Source organism: Chiloscyllium punctatum, chromosome 5, assembly GCF_047496795.1.
Source record: "Chiloscyllium punctatum isolate Juve2018m chromosome 5, sChiPun1.3, whole genome shotgun sequence".
NCBI classification, from domain to species: domain Eukaryota; kingdom Metazoa; phylum Chordata; class Chondrichthyes; order Orectolobiformes; family Hemiscylliidae; genus Chiloscyllium; species Chiloscyllium punctatum.
The window spans coordinates 42734117-42755637 of NC_092743.1; the positions used below are offsets into that span (position 1 = coordinate 42734117).

General features: G+C 52.6%; 9 non-coding genes across 9 annotated transcripts; 7 read left to right on the plus strand and 2 right to left on the minus strand.

The window, feature by feature from the left end:
- Window positions 1-165: 165 nt before the first annotated feature.
- Window positions 166-238, minus strand: trnaa-cgc (transfer RNA alanine (anticodon CGC)). Its single transcript has one exon. It is a non-coding gene; the product is annotated as a tRNA-Ala (tRNA).
- Window positions 239-4221: 3983 nt separating this feature from the next.
- trnam-cau (transfer RNA methionine (anticodon CAU)) lies at window positions 4222-4294 on the plus strand. The gene has a single exon. It is a non-coding gene; the product is annotated as a tRNA-Met (tRNA).
- Window positions 4295-6753: 2459 nt separating this feature from the next.
- trnam-cau (transfer RNA methionine (anticodon CAU)) lies at window positions 6754-6826 on the plus strand. Its single transcript has one exon. It is a non-coding gene; the product is annotated as a tRNA-Met (tRNA).
- A 281-nt stretch (window positions 6827-7107) lies between these two features.
- On the minus strand, window positions 7108-7180 carry trnaa-agc (transfer RNA alanine (anticodon AGC)). Its single transcript has one exon. It is a non-coding gene; the product is annotated as a tRNA-Ala (tRNA).
- Window positions 7181-9285: 2105 nt separating this feature from the next.
- On the plus strand, window positions 9286-9358 carry trnam-cau (transfer RNA methionine (anticodon CAU)). The gene has a single exon. It is a non-coding gene; the product is annotated as a tRNA-Met (tRNA).
- A 2459-nt stretch (window positions 9359-11817) lies between these two features.
- On the plus strand, window positions 11818-11890 carry trnam-cau (transfer RNA methionine (anticodon CAU)). The gene has a single exon. It is a non-coding gene; the product is annotated as a tRNA-Met (tRNA).
- A 2459-nt stretch (window positions 11891-14349) lies between these two features.
- trnam-cau (transfer RNA methionine (anticodon CAU)) lies at window positions 14350-14422 on the plus strand. Its single transcript has one exon. It is a non-coding gene; the product is annotated as a tRNA-Met (tRNA).
- A 2459-nt stretch (window positions 14423-16881) lies between these two features.
- On the plus strand, window positions 16882-16954 carry trnam-cau (transfer RNA methionine (anticodon CAU)). The gene has a single exon. It is a non-coding gene; the product is annotated as a tRNA-Met (tRNA).
- Window positions 16955-19411: 2457 nt separating this feature from the next.
- Window positions 19412-19484, plus strand: trnam-cau (transfer RNA methionine (anticodon CAU)). Its single transcript has one exon. It is a non-coding gene; the product is annotated as a tRNA-Met (tRNA).
- The last annotated feature ends 2037 nt before the right edge of the window (window positions 19485-21521 follow it).

Consider the following 21521-nt stretch of genomic DNA (forward strand, 5'->3'; position numbering starts at 1 on the left):
AAGGTTTAACATCTGGGCGACACGTGCTCAACTTTTTTTTCTGCACAGCATTTTGGGAACTCACCATCGTGCTATCTGTGCAGCAGCAAAGACTGGAGCCACACGCAGGGTTCACGCGAGGGTCACACTGCTTGCGTCTCAAGCGTGTCCCCAGGAAAAGCACTGTGGAGAATGTGGGCATCGATCCCACTATCTCTCGCATGCGAAGCGAGCGCTCTACCATTTGAGCTAATTCCCCTACGACGTGCACTTGCTTAGCCCCCATGGTGCTTCGGAACGATGAGCTGAGAGCAGCAGGTGATTTCCTCTCGAGATTGCACGCTGTATTCAACCGAACAACGCGACGCGACTATCGACACATCCGAGCAGCAGCAGCAGCAGCACGTGCGCGAAGTCTTCTGGAAAACACGGTGCCGCCGAAAGAATCGCCAGCGAGACGCTCTGAGATTCCAGAATCCAAACGAACCGATCGGCGCCAGCAGTCACAACAAGTGTGAGGTAGCACTCGAGAGCGCTGTCTGACTGATTGGAGACTTGCGACACGTTCAAGTGAGTGCTGACTGACTGCGTGGATGTTGTGTTCCTCCAGAGGGCCTTTGACAGGATATCGCATACATATATGAGGGATGTCCTCTCCAAAATGGGCTTTGGGGAGGGAATCGGAAATTGGATCAGACTGCTCTACACCAACATTGTCAGTGCAGTCTCAATCAATGGGTGGGAATCAGATAGCTTCCCTGTAAGATCTGGAGTCAGGCAGGGATGCCCCCTCTCACCCGCCTTGTTTGTGTGTTGCATAGAGCCATTTGCCGAATCCATCAGGAAGGATGCGAGCCTGAGGGGGGTGACTATTCCTGGCAGCGGGGGCCTGCAGGTTAAGGCCTCCCTGTACATGGATGACGTCGCTGTTTTCTGCTCGGATCCGCTGTCCGTGCACAGACTCGTGTGCATCTGCGACCAGTTCGAACGGGCCTCGGGGGCCAAGGTAAACCGAGGCAAGAGCGAGGCCATGCTCTTCGGGAACTGGGCCGACCAATCCTCTATCCCCTTCACCGTCAGGACTGACCACCTGAAGGTGCTGGGTATTTGGTTCGGGGGGGCTGGGGCGTGCGCCAAGACCTGGGAGGAGCGGATCAGGAAGATGAGACAGAAACTAGGCAGATGGGGGCAACGGTCGCTCTCCATCGCGGGAAAAAACCTGGTCATCAGGTGTGAGGTACTCTCAGTATTGCTATATGTGGCACAGGTCTGGCCTATCCCCAGGACCTGTGCCGCCGCAGTCACCCGGGCCACCTTCCAATTCATTTGGAGATCAAAGATGGACCGGGTCCGAAGAGACTCAATGTACAAAGACCGGTGCAATGGGGGAAAAAACACGCCCAATGCCACCCTCACCCTGATGGCCACCTTTGTGTGTGGCTGCATCAAGCTGTGCGTGGATCCCCGGTACGCAAACACCAAGTGTCACTACGTACTGAGGTTCTACCTGTCCCCGGTGTTGCGAAGGATGGGCCTGGCCTCGCTGCCGCGGAACGCTCCGAGTAGTTGGACCGTTCCGTATCACCTGTCCTTCGTGGAGAAATTTATGAGGAAAAACACCTTTGACCACAAGTCCATCAGGAAGTGGTCAGCACGTAGCGTCCTTGAGACCCTTCGGGAAAAGGAGAGGGCGGATCCTGTCGAGCGGTTCCCTGAGCAGACTGTCAAAGCCATTTGGCAGAATGCCTCATCGCCAGAACTTTCCAACAAGCACCAAGACGTGGCTTGGCTGGTGGTGAGAAGGGCTCTGCCTGTGAGATCCTTTATGCACGCCCGGACTCTCTGCCGCACCGCACGCTGCCCTCGAAGTGGCTGCGGGGGGGACGAGACTGTCACACACCTCCTTCTGGAATGTGCCTATGCAGAGGAAGTCTGGAGAGGAATGCAGTGGTGCTTGTCGAGGTTCGTCCCGAGCAGCGCCGTGACGCGGGACTCCGTGCTCTACGGCCTGTTCCCCGGGACTCACACCGAGACGAACATTAACTGCGCCTGGAGGATCATCAACTCGGTGAAGGACGCTCTCTGGGCGGTCCGAAACCTGTTGATCTTCCAGCTGAAGGAGTTGACCCCGACCGAGTGTTGCAGACTGGCACATTCCAAGGTCCAAGACTACGTGTTGAGGGACGCGCTGAAGCTTGGGGCAGCTGCCGCCAAGGCGCGGTGGGGAAAGACCACCGTGTAAGATCGGCCTGCCGAAAGAAGAACAGGGGGCCCATACAGACGTTTTTTTGGGCTCTGCTGATGCCCCAGCCAAATATATGTATATATACAAGATTGAAAAAATGCACAGGATTGTAAAGGACAAGAATAAAGTCGAATCTGTGTTTGTAAATATGGACATATGTATGGCATGATCCAATGTACAGACCATCAAATCATTTATGAATAAAGTATATTTTTGAAATAAAAAAAAAAGTTCCTCCAGAGGGCTCCCTGCTGCTCGTGGTTTGCAACTGCAGACGTCACAGCACACCAACAGGCAGACTTCTCTGAAGAAGAAGAAGGTGTATTTTGGAGAAAGAGAACACTTGGGGCTGTTACCAGACGAAAAAAGAGGGCTTCTCCTTCATCCTCGTGAGCTGCAGCCCTGCGGTCAGGTTCCGCAAAGTGCTGCTTTCAGATACACGCCAAGCAGGCCGAGATGCAAAGAGCAACCGCCACTCGTCTGAAGCAGCACCCGCGAGCCCTGTCTGACCGGTAGGGCCTTTCCTAAGTGCTGACCTGCTCGGATGCGTTGCTGTTCAACTTGTGCAACTGTGGAAGTGGCACACCCCGTGCAGGCCAGATTTCATGAAGAGGAAACGAAGAGAAGTCCACAGGCAGTTTTCCGACAGGAATGGAAGACTCCTTCGTCCGGACGTTGACATAGTAAGTTGTCATCGAGCAGTTTAGAGCGCCGCTTCGCGGGAAAACTTTGCTTGAAAGGAGTCATAGAGTCATAGAGATGTACGTCACGGAAAGAGACCCGTCGGTCGGACCTTTCCGACCAGATATCCCATCCCAATCTAGTCGTACCTGCCGGCACCCGGGCCGTATCCCTCCAAACCCTTCCTATTCATATAGCCACCCAGATGCCTTTTAAATATTGCAATTGCACTCGCCTCCGCCACTTCCTCTGGCAGCTCATTCCATACACTTACCACCCTCTGTGTGAAAAAGGTGCCCCTTAGTTCTCTTTCATATCTTTTCCCTCTCACCCTAAACCTCTGCCCTCTAGTGCTGGTCTCCCGCACCCCAGGGAAAAGACTTTCTCTCTTTATCCGATCTATACGCCTCATGATTTTATATCAACCATACAAATATCTCAGCAAGGGGCCCAGCAATCACTTCCTTAGCTTCCCCCAGACCTGATCAGGTCCTGGGCATTGATCCACTTGTACGCGCTTCAAGGCATCCAGCATTCCTCCTCTGCAATGTGGACAATTTTCAAGATGTCACCATCCATTTCCCTATATTCTATACTTCTCCCTACATTCTATCCTTTTCCACAGTAAACACTGATGCAAAATACTCGTTTAGTATCGGCCCAGCCTCTCCTGCGGCTCGACACAAAGGCCGCTGTGCTGATCCCCGAGGGGCCCTATTCTCTCCCTAGTCACCCTTTTGTCCTTATAATGTATTTGCAAAAACCCTTTGGATTTTCCTTAACTCTATCTGCCAAAGCTATCTCAGGTCCCCTTTTTACCCTCCTGATTTCCCTACTGTCTTTACACTCTTGTACGGATTCACTCGATCTATCCTGTCTATACCTGACAAGTGCTTCCTTCTTTTCCTTAAGCAAACCCTCATTTTCTTAGGCTCTTTGGTAAACGGAAGCACCTCCCTTCTTGCCTGCATGGAGTGCTGAGCAAAGGATCTTAGTGCGCTGTGACGTGGCTCTCCAGTAGCGGAGCCATCGAGACAAAGAAGTGAAAGGCTTTGCCGAATGTTGCCTGCCAAGCGCAAGACATGCCGGGCTTTGCCGAGCTCCTGACGCCACGGCTCTGCGGTACCGCGAGTGGGCCGTGTCTCTGCACGGGCCAGAGCCCAGCATGTAACGGGCGACGTGCGTGATTGTGGATTGAAAGCCGATATCCTGGCCTCACTGGAGCTGCAGCTTTCTGACGAGGGTTGCTCTGTGGCTCGCGGCACCTTGAAAACCGGCCTATTTGGGCACGCGGTATGAGCCTCGGCTGTCGGCTGGCCTTCTTAGCGCAGTAGGCAGCGCGTCAGTCTCATAATCTGAAGGTCCTGAGTTCAATCCTCAGAGAAGGTAAGACTGTGGCCTTTGTCACCGGGCGTGTTTTCTTTCTCTCCGCGGGCAATAATAATTGCTTTGGACGGCTTCACGCCTGATTTGAACTGACCACACCAGAGCAAACGCGTTGCTGGAAGGTTTAACATCTGGGCGACACGTGCTCAACTTTTTTTTCTGCACAGCATTTTGGGAACTCACCATCGTGCTATCTGTGCAGCAGCAAAGACTGGAGCCACACGCAGGGTTCACGCGAGGGTCACACTGCTTGCGTCTCAAGCGTGTCCCCAGGAAAAGCACTGTGGAGAATGTGGGCATCGATCCCACTACCTCTCGCATGCTAAGCGAGCGTTCTACCATTTGAGCTAATTCCCCTACAACGTGCACTTGCTTAGCCCCCATGGTGCTTCGGAACGATGAGCTGAGAGCAGCAGGCGATTTCCTCTCGAGATTGCACGCTGTATTCAACCGAACAACGCGACGCGACTATCGACACATCCGAGCAGCAGCAGCAGCACGTGCGCGAAGTCTTCTGGAAAACACAGTGCCGCCGAAAGAATCGCCAGCGAGACGCTCTGAGATTCCAGAATCCAAACGAACCGATCGGCGCCAGCAGTCACAACAAGTGTGAGGTAGCACTCGAGAGCGCTGTCTGACTGATTGGAGACTTGCGACACGTTCAAGTGAGTGCTGACTGACTGCGTGGATGTTGTGTTCCTCCAGAGGGCTCCCTGCTGCTCGTGGTTTGCAACTGCAGACGTCACAGCACACCAACAGGCAGACTTCTCTGAAGAAGAAGAAGGTGTATTTTGGAGAAAGAGAACACTTGGGGCTGTTACCAGACGAAAAAAGAGGGCTTCTCCTTCATCCTCGTGAGCTGCAGCCCTGCGGTCAGGTTCCGCAAAGTGCTGCTTTCAGATACACGCCAAGCAGGCCGAGATGCAAAGAGCAACCGCCACTCGTCTGAAGCAGCACCCGCGAGCCCTGTCTGACCGGTAGGGCCTTTCCTAAGTGCTGACCTGCTGGGATGCGTTGCTGTTCAACTTGTGCAACTGTGGAAGTGGCACACCCCGTGCAGGCCAGATTTCATGAAGAGGAAACGAAGAGAAGTCCACAGGCAGTTTTCCGACAGGAATGGAAGACTCCTTCGTCCGGACGTTGACATAGTAAGTTGTCATCGAGCAGTTTAGAGCGCCGCTTCGCGGGAAAACTTTGCTTGAAAGGAGTCATAGAGTCATAGAGATGTACGTCACGGAAAGAGACCCTTCGGTCGGACCTTTCCGACCAGATATCCCATCCCAATCTAGTCGTACCTGCCGGCACGCGGGCCATATCCCTCCAAACCCTTCCTATTCATATAGCCACCCAGATGCCTTTTAAATATTGCAATTGCACTCGCCTCCGCCACTTCCTCTGGCAGCTCATTCCATACACGTACCACCCTCTGTGTGAAAAAGGTGCCCCTTAGTTCTCTTTCATATCTTTTCCCTCTCACCCTAAACCTCTGCCCTCTAGTGCTGGTCTCCCGCACCCCAGGGAAAAGACTTTCTCTCTTTATCCGATCTATACGCCTCATGATTTTATATCAACCATACAAATATCTCAGCAAGGGGCCCAGCAATCACTTCCTTAGCTTCCCCCAGACCTGATCAGGTCCTGGGCATTGATCCACTTGTACGCGCTTCAAGGCATCCAGCATTCCTCCTCTGCAATGTGGACAATTTTCAAGATGTCACCATCCATTTCCCTATATTCTGTACTTCTCCCTACATTCTATCCTTTTCCACAGTAAACACTGATGCAAAATACTCGTTTAGTATCGGCCCAGCCTCTCCTGCGGCTCGGCACAAAGGCCGCTGTGCTGATCCCCGAGGGGCCCTATTCTCTCCCTAGTCACCCTTTTGTCCTTATAATGTATTTGCAAAAACCCTTTGGATTTTCCTTAACTCTATCTGCCAAAGCTATCTCAGGTCCCCTTTTTACCCTCCTGATTTCCCTACTGTCTTTACACTCTTGTACGGATTCACTCGATCTATCCTGTCTATACCTGACAAGTGCTTCCTTCTTTTCCTTAAGCAAACCCTCATTTTCTTAGGCTCTTTGGTAAACGGAAGCACCTCCCTTCTTGCCTGCATGGAGTGCTGAGCAAAGGATCTTAGTGCGCTGTGACGTGGCTCTCCAGTAGCGGAGCCATCGAGACAAAGAAGTGAAAGGCTTTGCCGAATGTTGCCTGCCAAGCGCAAGACATACCGGGCTTTGCCGAGCTCCTGACGCCACGGCTCTGCGGTACCGCGAGTGGGCCGTGTCTCTGCACGGGCCAGAGCCCAGCATGTAACGGGCGACGTGCGTGATTGTGGATTGAAAGCCGATATCCTGGCCTCACTGGAGCTGCAGCTTTCTGACGAGGGTTGCTCTGTGGCTCGCGGCACCTTGAAAACCGGCCTATTTGGGCACGCGGTATGAGCCTCCGCTGTCGGCTGGCCTTCTTAGCGCAGTAGGCAGCGCGTCAGTCTCATAGTCTGAAGGTCCTGAGTTCAATCCTCAGAGAAGGCAAGACTGTGGCCTTTGTCACCGGACGTGTTTTCTTTCTCTCCGCGGGCAATAATAATTGCTTTGGATGGCTTCACGCCTGATTTGAACTGACCACACCAGAGCAAACGCGTTGCTGGAAGGTTTAACATCTGGGCGACACGTGCTCAACTTTTTTTTCTGCACAGCATTTTGGGAACTCACCATCGTGCTATCTGTGCAGCAGCAAAGACTGGAGCCACACGCAGGGTTCACGCGAGGGTCACACTGCTTGCGTCTCAAGCATGTCCCCAGGAAAAGCACTGTGGAGAATGCGGGCATCGATCCCACTACCTCTCGCATGCTAAGCGAGCGCTCTACCATTTGAGCTAATTCCCCTACAACGTGCACTTGCTTAGCCCCCATGGTGCTTCGGAACGATGAGCTGAGAGCAGCAGGCGATTTCCTCTCGAGATTGCACGCTGTATTCAACCGAACAACGCGACGCGACTATCGACACATCCGAGCAGCAGCAGCAGCACGTGCGCGAAGTCTTCTGGAAAACACAGTGCCGCCGAAAGAATCGCCAGCGAGACGCTCTGAGATTCCAGAATCCAAACGAACCGATCGGCGCCAGCAGTCACAACAAGTGTGAGGTAGCACTCGAGAGCGCTGTCTGACTGATTGGAGACTTGCGACACGTTCAAGTGAGTGCTGACTGACTGCGTGGATGTTGTGTTCCTCCAGAGGGCTCCCTGCTGCTCGTGGTTTGCAACTGCAGACGTCACAGCACACCAACAGGCAGACTTCTCTGAAGAAGAAGAAGGTGTATTTTGGAGAAAGAGAACACTTGGGGCTGTTACCAGACGAAAAAAGAGGGCTTCTCCTTCATCCTCGTGAGCTGCAGCCCTGCGGTCAGGTTCCGCAAAGTGCTGCTTTCAGATACACGCCAAGCAGGCCGAGATGCAAAGAGCAACCGCCACTCGTCTGAAGCAGCACCCGCGAGCCCTGTCTGACCGGTAGGGCCTTTCCTAAGTGCTGACCTGCTCGGATGCGTTGCTGTTCAACTTGTGCAACTGTGGAAGTGGCACACCCCGTGCAGGCCAGATTTCATGAAGAGGAAACGAAGAGAAGTCCACAGGCAGTTTTCCGACAGGAATGGAAGACTCCTTCGTCCGGACGTTGACATAGTAAGTTGTCATCGAGCAGTTTAGAGCGCCGCTTCGCGGGAAAACTTTGCTTGAAAGGAGTCATAGAGTCATAGAGATGTACGTCACGGAAAGAGACCCTTCGGTCGGACCTTTCCGACCAGATATCCCATCCCAATCTAGTCGTACCTGCCGGCACGCGGGCCATATCCCTCCAAACCCTTCCTATTCATATAGCCACCCAGATGCCTTTTAAATATTGCAATTGCACTCGCCTCCGCCACTTCCTCTGGCAGCTCATTCCATACACGTACCACCCTCTGTGTGAAAAAGGTGCCCCTTAGTTCTCTTTCATATCTTTTCCCTCTCACCCTAAACCTCTGCCCTCTAGTGCTGGTCTCCCGCACCCCAGGGAAAAGACTTTCTCTCTTTATCCGATCTATACGCCTCATGATTTTATATCAACCATACAAATATCTCAGCAAGGGGCCCAGCAATCACTTCCTTAGCTTCCCCCAGACCTGATCAGGTCCTGGGCATTGATCCACTTGTACGCGCTTCAAGGCATCCAGCATTCCTCCTCTGCAATGTGGACAATTTTCAAGATGTCACCATCCATTTCCCTATATTCTGTACTTCTCCCTACATTCTATCCTTTTCCACAGTAAACACTGATGCAAAATACTCGTTTAGTATCGGCCCAGCCTCTCCTGCGGCTCGGCACAAAGGCCGCTGTGCTGATCCTCGAGGGGCCCTATTCTCTCCCTAGTCACCCTTTTGTCCTTATAATGTATTTGCAAAAACCCTTTGGATTTTCCTTAACTCTATCTGCCAAAGCTATCTCAGGTCCCCTTTTTACCCTCCTGATTTCCCTACTGTCTTTACACTCTTGTACGGATTCACTCGATCTATCCTGTCTATACCTGACAAGTGCTTCCTTCTTTTCCTTAAGCAAACCCTCATTTTCTTAGGCTCTTTGGTAAACGGAAGCACCTCCCTTCTTGCCTGCATGGAGTGCTGAGCAAAGGATCTTAGTGCGCTGTGACGTGGCTCTCCAGTAGCGGAGCCATCGAGACAAAGAAGTGAAAGGCTTTGCCGAATGTTGCCTGCCAAGCGCAAGACATACCGGGCTTTGCCGAGCTCCTGACGCCACGGCTCTGCGGTACCGCGAGTGGGCCGTGTCTCTGCACGGGCCAGAGCCCAGCATGTAACGGGCGACGTGCGTGATTGTGGATTGAAAGCCGATATCCTGGCCTCACTGGAGCTGCAGCTTTCTGACGAGGGTTGCTCTGTGGCTCGCGGCACCTTGAAAACCGGCCTATTTGGGCACGCGGTATGAGCCTCGGCTGTCGGCTGGCCTTCTTAGCGCAGTAGGCAGCGCGTCAGTCTCATAATCTGAAGGTCCTGAGTTCAATCCTCAGAGAAGGCAAGACTGTGGCCTTTGTCACCGGACGTGTTTTCTTTCTCTCCGCGGGCAATAATATTTGCTTTGGACGGCTTCACGCCTGATTTGAACTGACCACACCAGAGCAAACGCGTTGCTGGAAGGTTTAACATCTGGGCGACACGTGCTCAACTTTTTTTTCTGCACAGCATTTTGGGAACTCACCATCGTGCTATCTGTGCAGCAGCAAAGACTGGAGCCACACGCAGGGTTCACGCGAGGGTCACACTGCTTGCGTCTCAAGCGTGTCCCCAGGAAAAGCACTGTGGAGAATGTGGGCATCGATCCCACTACCTCTCGCATGCTAAGCGAGCGTTCTACCATTTGAGCTAATTCCCCTACAACGTGCACTTGCTTAGCCCCCATGGTGCTTCGGAACGATGAGCTGAGAGCAGCAGGCGATTTCCTCTCGAGATTGCACGCTGTATTCAACCGAACAACGCGACGCGACTATCGACACATCCGAGCAGCAGCAGCAGCACGTGCGCGAAGTCTTCTGGAAAACACAGTGCCGCCGAAAGAATCGCCAGCGAGACGCTCTGAGATTCCAGAATCCAAACGAACCGATCGGCGCCAGCAGTCACAACAAGTGTGAGGTAGCACTCGAGAGCGCTGTCTGACTGATTGGAGACTTGCGACACGTTCAAGTGAGTGCTGACTGACTGCGTGGATGTTGTGTTCCTCCAGAGGGCTCCCTGCTGCTCGTGGTTTGCAACTGCAGACGTCACAGCACACCAACAGGCAGACTTCTCTGAAGAAGAAGAAGGTGTATTTTGGAGAAAGAGAACACTTGGGGCTGTTACCAGACGAAAAAAGAGGGCTTCTCCTTCATCCTCGTGAGCTGCAGCCCTGCGGTCAGGTTCCGCAAAGTGCTGCTTTCAGATACACGCCAAGCAGGCCGAGATGCAAAGAGCAACCGCCACTCGTCTGAAGCAGCACCCGCGAGCCCTGTCTGACCGGTAGGGCCTTTCCTAAGTGCTGACCTGCTCGGATGCGTTGCTGTTCAACTTGTGCAACTGTGGAAGTGGCACACCCCGTGCAGGCCAGATTTCATGAAGAGGAAACGAAGAGAAGTCCACAGGCAGTTTTCCGACAGGAATGGAAGACTCCTTCGTCCGGACGTTGACATAGTAAGTTGTCATCGAGCAGTTTAGAGCGCCGCTTCGCGGGAAAACTTTGCTTGAAAGGAGTCATAGAGTCATAGAGATGTACGTCACGGAAAGAGACCCTTCGGTCGGACCTTTCCGACCAGATATCCCATCCCAATCTAGTCGTACCTGCCGGCACGCGGGCCATATCCCTCCAAACCCTTCCTATTCATATAGCCACCCAGATGCCTTTTAAATATTGCAATTGCACTCGCCTCCGCCACTTCCTCTGGCAGCTCATTCCATACACGTACCACCCTCTGTGTGAAAAAGGTGCCCCTTAGTTCTCTTTCATATCTTTTCCCTCTCACCCTAAACCTCTGCCCTCTAGTGCTGGTCTCCCGCACCCCAGGGAAAAGACTTTCTCTCTTTATCCGATCTATACGCCTCATGATTTTATATCAACCATACAAATATCTCAGCAAGGGGCCCAGCAATCACTTCCTTAGCTTCCCCCAGACCTGATCAGGTCCTGGGCATTGATCCACTTGTACGCGCTTCAAGGCATCCAGCATTCCTCCTCTGCAATGTGGACAATTTTCAAGATGTCACCATCCATTTCCCTATATTCTGTACTTCTCCCTACATTCTATCCTTTTCCACAGTAAACACTGATGCAAAATACTCGTTTAGTATCGGCCCAGCCTCTCCTGCGGCTCGGCACAAAGGCCGCTGTGCTGATCCTCGAGGGGCCCTATTCTCTCCCTAGTCACCCTTTTGTCCTTATAATGTATTTGCAAAAACCCTTTGGATTTTCCTTAACTCTATCTGCCAAAGCTATCTCAGGTCCCCTTTTTACCCTCCTGATTTCCCTACTGTCTTTACACTCTTGTACGGATTCACTCGATCTATCCTGTCTATACCTGACAAGTGCTTCCTTCTTTTCCTTAAGCAAACCCTCATTTTCTTAGGCTCTTTGGTAAACGGAAGCACCTCCCTTCTTGCCTGCATGGAGTGCTGAGCAAAGGATCTTAGTGCGCTGTGACGTGGCTCTCCAGTAGCGGAGCCATCGAGACAAAGAAGTGAAAGGCTTTGCCGAATGTTGCCTGCCAAGCGCAAGACATACCGGGCTTTGCCGAGCTCCTGACGCCACGGCTCTGCGGTACCGCGAGTGGGCCGTGTCTCTGCACGGGCCAGAGCCCAGCATGTAACGGGCGACGTGCGTGATTGTGGATTGAAAGCCGATATCCTGGCCTCACTGGAGCTGCAGCTTTCTGACGAGGGTTGCTCTGTGGCTCGCGGCACCTTGAAAACCGGCCTATTTGGGCACGCGGTATGAGCCTCGGCTGTCGGCTGGCCTTCTTAGCGCAGTAGGCAGCGTGTCAGTCTCATAATCTGAAGGTCCTGAGTTCAATCCTCAGAGAAGGCAAGACTGTGGCCTTTGTCACCGGACGTGTTTTCTTTCTCTCCGCGGGCAATAATTATTGCTTTGGACGGCTTCACGCCTGATTTGAACTGACCACACCAGAGCAAACGCGTTGCTGGAAGGTTTAACATCTGGGCGACACGTGCTCAACTTTTTTTTCTGCACAGCATTTTGGGAACTCACCATCGTGCTATCTGTGCAGCAGCAAAGACTGGAGCCACACGCAGGGTTCACGCGAGGGTCACACTGCTTGCGTCTCAAGCGTGTCCCCAGGAAAAGCACTGTGGAGAATGTGGGCATCGATCCCACTACCTCTCGCATGCTAAGCGAGCGTTCTACCATTTGAGCTAATTCCCCTACAACGTGCACTTGCTTAGCCCCCATGGTGCTTCGGAACGATGAGCTGAGAGCAGCAGGCGATTTCCTCTCGAGATTGCACGCTGTATTCAACCGAACAACGCGACGCGACTATCGACACATCCGAGCAGCAGCAGCAGCACGTGCGCGAAGTCTTCTGGAAAACACAGTGCCGCCGAAAGAATCGCCAGCGAGACGCTCTGAGATTCCAGAATCCAAACGAACCGATCGGCGCCAGCAGTCACAACAAGTGTGAGGTAGCACTCGAGAGCGCTGTCTGACTGATTGGAGACTTGCGACACGTTCAAGTGAGTGCTGACTGACTGCGTGGATGTTGTGTTCCTCCAGAGGGCTCCCTGCTGCTCGTGGTTTGCAACTGCAGACGTCACAGCACACCAACAGGCAGACTTCTCTGAAGAAGAAGAAGGTGTATTTTGGAGAAAGAGAACACTTGGGGCTGTTACCAGACGAAAAAAGAGGGCTTCTCCTTCATCCTCGTGAGCTGCAGCCCTGCGGTCAGGTTCCGCAAAGTGCTGCTTTCAGATACACGCCAAGCAGGCCGAGATGCAAAGAGCAACCGCCACTCGTCTGAAGCAGCACCCGCGAGCCCTGTCTGACCGGTAGGGCCTTTCCTAAGTGCTGACCTGCTCGGATGCGTTGCTGTTCAACTTGTGCAACTGTGGAAGTGGCACACCCCGTGCAGGCCAGATTTCATGAAGAGGAAACGAAGAGAAGTCCACAGGCAGTTTTCCGACAGGAATGGAAGACTCCTTCGTCCGGACGTTGACATAGTAAGTTGTCATCGAGCAGTTTAGAGCGCCGCTTCGCGGGAAAACTTTGCTTGAAAGGAGTCATAGAGTCATAGAGATGTACGTCACGGAAAGAGACCCTTCGGTCGGACCTTTCCGACCAGATATCCCATCCCAATCTAGTCGTACCTGCCGGCACGCGGGCCATATCCCTCCAAACCCTTCCTATTCATATAGCCACCCAGATGCCTTTTAAATATTGCAATTGCACTCGCCTCCGCCACTTCCTCTGGCAGCTCATTCCATACACGTACCACCCTCTGTGTGAAAAAGGTGCCCCTTAGTTCTCTTTCATATCTTTTCCCTCTCACCCTAAACCTCTGCCCTCTAGTGCTGGTCTCCCGCACCCCAGGGAAAAGACTTTCTCTCTTTATCCGATCTATACGCCTCATGATTTTATATCAACCATACAAATATCTCAGCAAGGGGCCCAGCAATCACTTCCTTAGCTTCCCCCAGACCTGATCAGGTCCTGGGCATTGATCCACTTGTACGCGCTTCAAGGCATCCAGCATTCCTCCTCTGCAATGTGGACAATTTTCAAGATGTCACCATCCATTTCCCTATATTCTGTACTTCTCCCTACATTCTATCCTTTTCCACAGTAAACACTGATGCAAAATACTCGTTTAGTATCGGCCCAGCCTCTCCTGCGGCTCGGCACAAAGGCCGCTGTGCTGATCCTCGAGGGGCCCTATTCTCTCCCTAGTCACCCTTTTGTCCTTATAATGTATTTGCAAAAACCCTTTGGATTTTCCTTAACTCTATCTGCCAAAGCTATCTCAGGTCCCCTTTTTACCCTCCTGATTTCCCTACTGTCTTTACACTCTTGTACGGATTCACTCGATCTATCCTGTCTATACCTGACAAGTGCTTCCTTCTTTTCCTTAAGCAAACCCTCATTTTCTTAGGCTCTTTGGTAAACGGAAGCACCTCCCTTCTTGCCTGCATGGAGTGCTGAGCAAAGGATCTTAGTGCGCTGTGACGTGGCTCTCCAGTAGCGGAGCCATCGAGACAAAGAAGTGAAAGGCTTTGCCGAATGTTGCCTGCCAAGCGCAAGACATACCGGGCTTTGCCGAGCTCCTGACGCCACGGCTCTGCGGTACCGCGAGTGGGCCGTGTCTCTGCACGGGCCAGAGCCCAGCATGTAACGGGCGACGTGCGTGATTGTGGATTGAAAGCCGATATCCTGGCCTCACTGGAGCTGCAGCTTTCTGACGAGGGTTGCTCTGTGGCTCGCGGCACCTTGAAAACCGGCCTATTTGGGCACGCGGTATGAGCCTCGGCTGTCGGCTGGCCTTCTTAGCGCAGTAGGCAGCGCGTCAGTCTCATAATCTGAAGGTCCTGAGTTCAATCCTCAGAGAAGGCAAGACTGTGGCCTTTGTCACCGGACGTGTTTTCTTTCTCTCCGCGGGCAATAATATTTGCTTTGGACGGCTTCACGCCTGATTTGAACTGACCACACCAGAGCAAACGCGTTGCTGGAAGGTTTAACATCTGGGCGACACGTGCTCAACTTTTTTTTCTGCACAGCATTTTGGGAACTCACCATCGTGCTATCTGTGCAGCAGCAAAGACTGGAGCCACACGCAGGGTTCACGCGAGGGTCACACTGCTTGCGTCTCAAGCGTGTCCCCAGGAAAAGCACTGTGGAGAATGTGGGCATCGATCCCACTACCTCTCGCATGCTAAGCGAGCGTTCTACCATTTGAGCTAATTCCCCTACAACGTGCACTTGCTTAGCCCCCATGGTGCTTCGGAACGATGAGCTGAGAGCAGCAGGCGATTTCCTCTCGAGATTGCACGCTGTATTCAACCGAACAACGCGACGCGACTATCGACACATCCGAGCAGCAGCAGCAGCACGTGCGCGAAGTCTTCTGGAAAACACAGTGCCGCCGAAAGAATCGCCAGCGAGACGCTCTGAGATTCCAGAATCCAAACGAACCGATCGGCGCCAGCAGTCACAACAAGTGTGAGGTAGCACTCGAGAGCGCTGTCTGACTGATTGGAGACTTGCGACACGTTCAAGTGAGTGCTGACTGACTGCGTGGATGTTGTGTTCCTCCAGAGGGCTCCCTGCTGCTCGTGGTTTGCAACTGCAGACGTCACAGCACACCAACAGGCAGACTTCTCTGAAGAAGAAGAAGGTGTATTTTGGAGAAAGAGAACACTTGGGGCTGTTACCAGACGAAAAAAGAGGGCTTCTCCTTCATCCTCGTGAGCTGCAGCCCTGCGGTCAGGTTCCGCAAAGTGCTGCTTTCAGATACACGCCAAGCAGGCCGAGATGCAAAGAGCAACCGCCACTCGTCTGAAGCAGCACCCGCGAGCCCTGTCTGACCGGTAGGGCCTTTCCTAAGTGCTGACCTGCTCGGATGCGTTGCTGTTCAACTTGTGCAACTGTGGAAGTGGCACACCCCGTGCAGGCCAGATTTCATGAAGAGGAAACGAAGAGAAGTCCACAGGCAGTTTTCCGACAGGAATGGAAGACTCCTTCGTCCGGACGTTGACATAGTAAGTTGTCATCGAGCAGTTTAGAGCGCCGCTTCGCGGGAAAACTTTGCTTGAAAGGAGTCATAGAGTCATAGAGATGTACGTCACGGAAAGAGACCCTTCGGTCGGACCTTTCCGACCAGATATCCCATCCCAATCTAGTCGTACCTGCCGGCACGCGGGCCATATCCCTCCAAACCCTTCCTATTCATATAGCCACCCAGATGCCTTTTAAATATTGCAATTGCACTCGCCTCCGCCACTTCCTCTGGCAGCTCATTCCATACACGTACCACCCTCTGTGTGAAAAAGGTGCCCCTTAGTTCTCTTTCATATCTTTTCCCTCTCACCCTAAACCTCTGCCCTCTAGTGCTGGTCTCCCGCACCCCAGGGAAAAGACTTTCTCTCTTTATCCGATCTATACGCCTCATGATTTTATATCAACCATACAAATATCTCAGCAAGGGGCCCAGCAATCACTTCCTTAGCTTCCCCCAGACCTGATCAGGTCCTGGGCATTGATCCACTTGTACGCGCTTCAAGGCATCCAGCATTCCTCCTCTGCAATGTGGACAATTTTCAAGATGTCACCATCCATTTCCCTATATTCTGTACTTCTCCCTACATTCTATCCTTTTCCACAGTAAACACTGATGCAAAATACTCGTTTAGTATCGGCCCAGCCTCTCCTGCGGCTCGGCACAAAGGCCGCTGTGCTGATCCTCGAGGGGCCCTATTCTCTCCCTAGTCACCCTTTTGTCCTTATAATGTATTTGCAAAAACCCTTTGGATTTTCCTTAACTCTATCTGCCAAAGCTATCTCAGGTCCCCTTTTTACCCTCCTGATTTCCCTACTGTCTTTACACTCTTGTACGGATTCACTCGATCTATCCTGTCTATACCTGACAAGTGCTTCCTTCTTTTCCTTAAGCAAACCCTCATTTTCTTAGGCTCTTTGGTAAACGGAAGCACCTCCCTTCTTGCCTGCATGGAGTGCTGAGCAAAGGATCTTAGTGCGCTGTGACGTGGCTCTCCAGTAGCGGAGCCATCGAGACAAAGAAGTGAAAGGCTTTGCCGAATGTTGCCTGCCAAGCGCAAGACATACCGGGCTTTGCCGAGCTCCTGACGCCACGGCTCTGCGGTACCGCGAGTGGGCCGTGTCTCTGCACGGGCCAGAGCCCAGCATGTAACGGGCGACGTGCGTGATTGTGGATTGAAAGCCGATATCCTGGCCTCACTGGAGCTGCAGCTTTCTGACGAGGGTTGCTCTGTGGCTCGCGGCACCTTGAAAACCGGCCTATTTGGGCACGCGGTATGAGCCTCGGCTGTCGGCTGGCCTTCTTAGCGCAGTAGGCAGCGTGTCAGTCTCATAATCTGAAGGTCCTGAGTTCAATCCTCAGAGAAGGCAAGACTGTGGCCTTTGTCACCGGACGTGTTTTCTTTCTCTCCGCGGGCAATAATTATTGCTTTGGACGGCTTCACGCCTGATTTGAACTGACCACACCAGAGCAAACGCGTTGCTGGAAGGTTTAACATCTGGGCGACACGTGCTCAACTTTTTTTTCTGCACAGCATTTTGGGAACTCACCATCGTGCTATCTGTGCAGCAGCAAAGACTGGAGCCACACGCAGGGTTCACGCGAGGGTCACACTGCTTGCGTCTCAAGCGTGTCCCCAGGAAAAGCACTGTGGAGAATGTGGGCATCGATCCCACTACCTCTCGCATGCTAAGCGAGCGTTCTACCATTTGAGCTAATTCCCCTACAACGTGCACTTGCTTAGCCCCCATGGTGCTTCGGAACGATGAGCTGAGAGCAGCAGGCGATTTCCTCTCGAGATTGCACGCTGTATTCAACCGAACAACGCGACGCGACTATCGACACATCCGAGCAGCAGCAGCAGCACGTGCGCGAAGTCTTCTGGAAAACACAGTGCCGCCGAAAGAATCGCCAGCGAGACGCTCTGAGATTCCAGAATCCAAACGAACCGATCGGCGCCAGCAGTCACAACAAGTGTGAGGTAGCACTCGAGAGCGCTGTCTGACTGATTGGAGACTTGCGACACGTTCAAGTGAGTGCTGACTGACTGCGTGGATGTTGTGTTCCTCCAGAGGGCTCCCTGCTGCTCGTGGTTTGCAACTGCAGACGTCACAGCACACCAACAGGCAGACTTCTCTGAAGAAGAAGAAGGTGTATTTTGGAGAAAGAGAACACTTGGGGCTGTTACCAGACGAAAAAAGAGGGCTTCTCCTTCATCCTCGTGAGCTGCAGCCCTGCGGTCAGGTTCCGCAAAGTGCTGCTTTCAGATACACGCCACAGGCCGAGATGCAAAGAGCAACCGCCACTCGTCTGAAGCAGCACCCGCGAGCCCTGTCTGACCGGTAGGGCCTTTCCTAAGTGCTGACCTGCTCGGATGCGTTGCTGTTCAACTTGTGCAACTGTGGAAGTGGCACACCCCGTGCAGGCCAGATTTCATGAAGAGGAAACGAAGAGAAGTCCACAGGCAGTTTTCCGACAGGAATGGAAGACTCCTTCGTCCGGACGTTGACATAGTAAGTTGTCATCGAGCAGTTTAGAGCGCCGCTTCGCGGGAAAACTTTGCTTGAAAGGAGTCATAGAGTCATAGAGATGTACGTCACGGAAAGAGACCCTTCGGTCGGACCTTTCCGACCAGATATCCCATCCCAATCTAGTCGTACCTGCCGGCACGCGGGCCATATCCCTCCAAACCCTTCCTATTCATATAGCCACCCAGATGCCTTTTAAATATTGCAATTGCACTCGCCTCCGCCACTTCCTCTGGCAGCTCATTCCATACACGTACCACCCTCTGTGTGAAAAAGGTGCCCCTTAGTTCTCTTTCATATCTTTTCCCTCTCACCCTAAACCTCTGCCCTCTAGTGCTGGTCTCCCGCACCCCAGGGAAAAGACTTTCTCTCTTTATCCGATCTATACGCCTCATGATTTTATATCAACCATACAAATATCTCAGCAAGGGGCCCAGCAATCACTTCCTTAGCTTCCCCCAGACCTGATCAGGTCCTGGGCATTGATCCACTTGTACGCGCTTCAAGGCATCCAGCATTCCTCCTCTGCAATGTGGACAATTTTCAAGATGTCACCATCCATTTCCCTATATTCTGTACTTCTCCCTACATTCTATCCTTTTCCACAGTAAACACTGATGCAAAATACTCGTTTAGTATCGGCCCAGCCTCTCCTGCGGCTCGGCACAAAGGCCGCTGTGCTGATCCTCGAGGGGCCCTATTCTCTCCCTAGTCACCCTTTTGTCCTTATAATGTATTTGCAAAAACCCTTTGGATTTTCCTTAACTCTATCTGCCAAAGCTATCTCAGGTCCCCTTTTTACCCTCCTGATTTCCCTACTGTCTTTACACTCTTGTACGGATTCACTCGATCTATCCTGTCTATACCTGACAAGTGCTTCCTTCTTTTCCTTAAGCAAACCCTCATTTTCTTAGGCTCTTTGGTAAACGGAAGCACCTCCCTTCTTGCCTGCATGGAGTGCTGAGCAAAGGATCTTAGTGCGCTGTGACGTGGCTCTCCAGTAGCGGAGCCATCGAGACAAAGAAGTGAAAGGCTTTGCCGAATGTTGCCTGCCAAGCGCAAGACATACCGGGCTTTGCCGAGCTCCTGACGCCACGGCTCTGCGGTACCGCGAGTGGGCCGTGTCTCTGCACGGGCCAGAGCCCAGCATGTAACGGGCGACGTGCGTGATTGTGGATTGAAAGCCGATATCCTGGCCTCACTGGAGCTGCAGCTTTCTGACGAGGGTTGCTCTGTGGCTCGCGGCACCTTGAAAACCGGCCTATTTGGGCACGCGGTATGAGCCTCGGCTGTCGGCTGGCCTTCTTAGCGCAGTAGGCAGCGCGTCAGTCTCATAATCTGAAGGTCCTGAGTTCAATCCTCAGAGAAGGCAAGACTGTGGCCTTTGTCACCGGACGTGTTTTCTTTCTCTCCGCGGGCAATAATATTTGCTTTGGACGGCTTCACGCCTGATTTGAACTGACCACACCAGAGCAAACGCGTTGCTGGAAGGTTTAACATCTGGGCGACACGTGCTCAACTTTTTTTTCTGCACAGCATTTTGGGAACTCACCATCGTGCTATCTGTGCAGCAGCAAAGACTGGAGCCACACGCAGGGTTCACGCGAGGGTCACACTGCTTGCGTCTCAAGCGTGTCCCCAGGAAAAGCACTGTGGAGAATGTGGGCATCGATCCCACTACCTCTCGCATGCTAAGCGAGCGTTCTACCATTTGAGCTAATTCCCCTACAACGTGCACTTGCTTAGCCCCCATGGTGCTTCGGAACGATGAGCTGAGAGCAGCAGGCGATTTCCTCTCGAGATTGCACGCTGTATTCAACCGAACAACGCGACGCGACTATCGACACATCCGAGCAGCAGCAGCAGCACGTGCGCGAAGTCTTCTGGAAAACACAGTGCCGCCGAAAGAATCGCCAGCGAGACGCTCTGAGATTCCAGAATCCAAACGAACCGATCGGCGCCAGCAGTCACAACAAGTGTGAGGTAGCACTCGAGAGCGCTGTCTGACTGATTGGAGACTTGCGACACGTTCAAGTGAGTGCTGACTGACTGCGTGGATGTTGTGTTCCTCCAGAGGGCTCCCTGCTGCTCGTGGTTTGCAACTGCAGACGTCACAGCACACCAACAGGCAGACTTCTCTGAAGAAGAAGAAGGTGTATTTTGGAGAAAGAGAACACTTGGGGCTGTTACCAGACGAAAAAAGAGGGCTTCTCCTTCATCCTCGTGAGCTGCAGCCCTGCGGTCAGGTTCCGCAAAGTGCTGCTTTCAGATACACGCCAAGCAGGCCGAGATGCAAAGAGCAACCGCCACTCGTCTGAAGCAGCACCCGCGAGCCCTGTCTGACCGGTAGGGCCTTTCCTAAGTGCTGACCTGCTCGGATGCGTTGCTGTTCAACTTGTGCAACTGTGGAAGTGGCACACCCCGTGCAGGCCAGATTTCATGAAGAGGAAACGAAGAGAAGTCCACAGGCAGTTTTCCGACAGGAATGGAAGACTCCTTCGTCCGGACGTTGACATAGTAAGTTGTCATCGAGCAGTTTAGAGCGCCGCTTCGCGGGAAAACTTTGCTTGAAAGGAGTCATAGAGTCATAGAGATGTACGTCACGGAAAGAGACCCTTCGGTCGGACCTTTCCGACCAGATATCCCATCCCAATCTAGTCGTACCTGCCGGCACGCGGGCCATATCCCTCCAAACCCTTCCTATTCATATAGCCACCCAGATGCCTTTTAAATATTGCAATTGCACTCGCCTCCGCCACTTCCTCTGGCAGCTCATTCCATACACGTACCACCCTCTGTGTGAAAAAGGTGCCCCTTAGTTCTCTTTCATATCTTTTCCCTCTCACCCTAAACCTCTGCCCTCTAGTGCTGGTCTCCCGCACCCCAGGGAAAAGACTTTCTCTCTTTATCCGATCTATACGCCTCATGATTTTATATCAACCATACAAATATCTCAGCAAGGGGCCCAGCAATCACTTCCTTAGCTTCCCCCAGACCTGATCAGGTCCTGGGCATTGATCCACTTGTACGCGCTTCAAGGCATCCAGCATTCCTCCTCTGCAATGTGGACAATTTTCAAGATGTCACCATCCATTTCCCTATATTCTGTACTTCTCCCTACATTCTATCCTTTTCCACAGTAAACACTGATGCAAAATACTCGTTTAGTATCGGCCCAGCCTCTCCTGCGGCTCGGCACAAAGGCCGCTGTGCTGATCCTCGAGGGGCCCTATTCTCTCCCTAGTCACCCTTTTGTCCTTATAATGTATTTGCAAAAACCCTTTGGATTTTCCTTAACTCTATCTGCCAAAGCTATCTCAGGTCCCCTTTTTACCCTCCTGATTTCCCTACTGTCTTTACACTCTTGTACGGATTCACTCGATCTATCCTGTCTATACCTGACAAGTGC